Genomic DNA, 222 nt, shown 5'->3' with positions numbered 1-222 from the left:
GGGGGGGGGGGGGGGGGGGGGGGGCGTGGCTCTGGGGGGTGTTAGGAGGTAGCACAGCCCGCAGTCAGGAAACTTGCTCTGGATTCTGCCTGGCCTTGAATCCAGTACCTCTTGCTAGCCTTGTGACCTTGGGCAAGTTACTTGACATCTCTGTGCCTCTTTTCTCACTGGGGACAAAACAGGGTTGCCGTTCGAACCTGCCTCGCTGGGCTGCCAGGGGGC

The sequence above is a fragment of the Phoca vitulina genome, unplaced genomic scaffold, assembly GCF_004348235.1.
Source record: "Phoca vitulina isolate PV1807 unplaced genomic scaffold, GSC_HSeal_1.0 scaffold22, whole genome shotgun sequence".
NCBI classification, from domain to species: domain Eukaryota; kingdom Metazoa; phylum Chordata; class Mammalia; order Carnivora; family Phocidae; genus Phoca; species Phoca vitulina.
The sequence above is the reverse complement of the archived record's forward strand: the minus strand, read 5'-3'. Positions refer to the sequence as shown.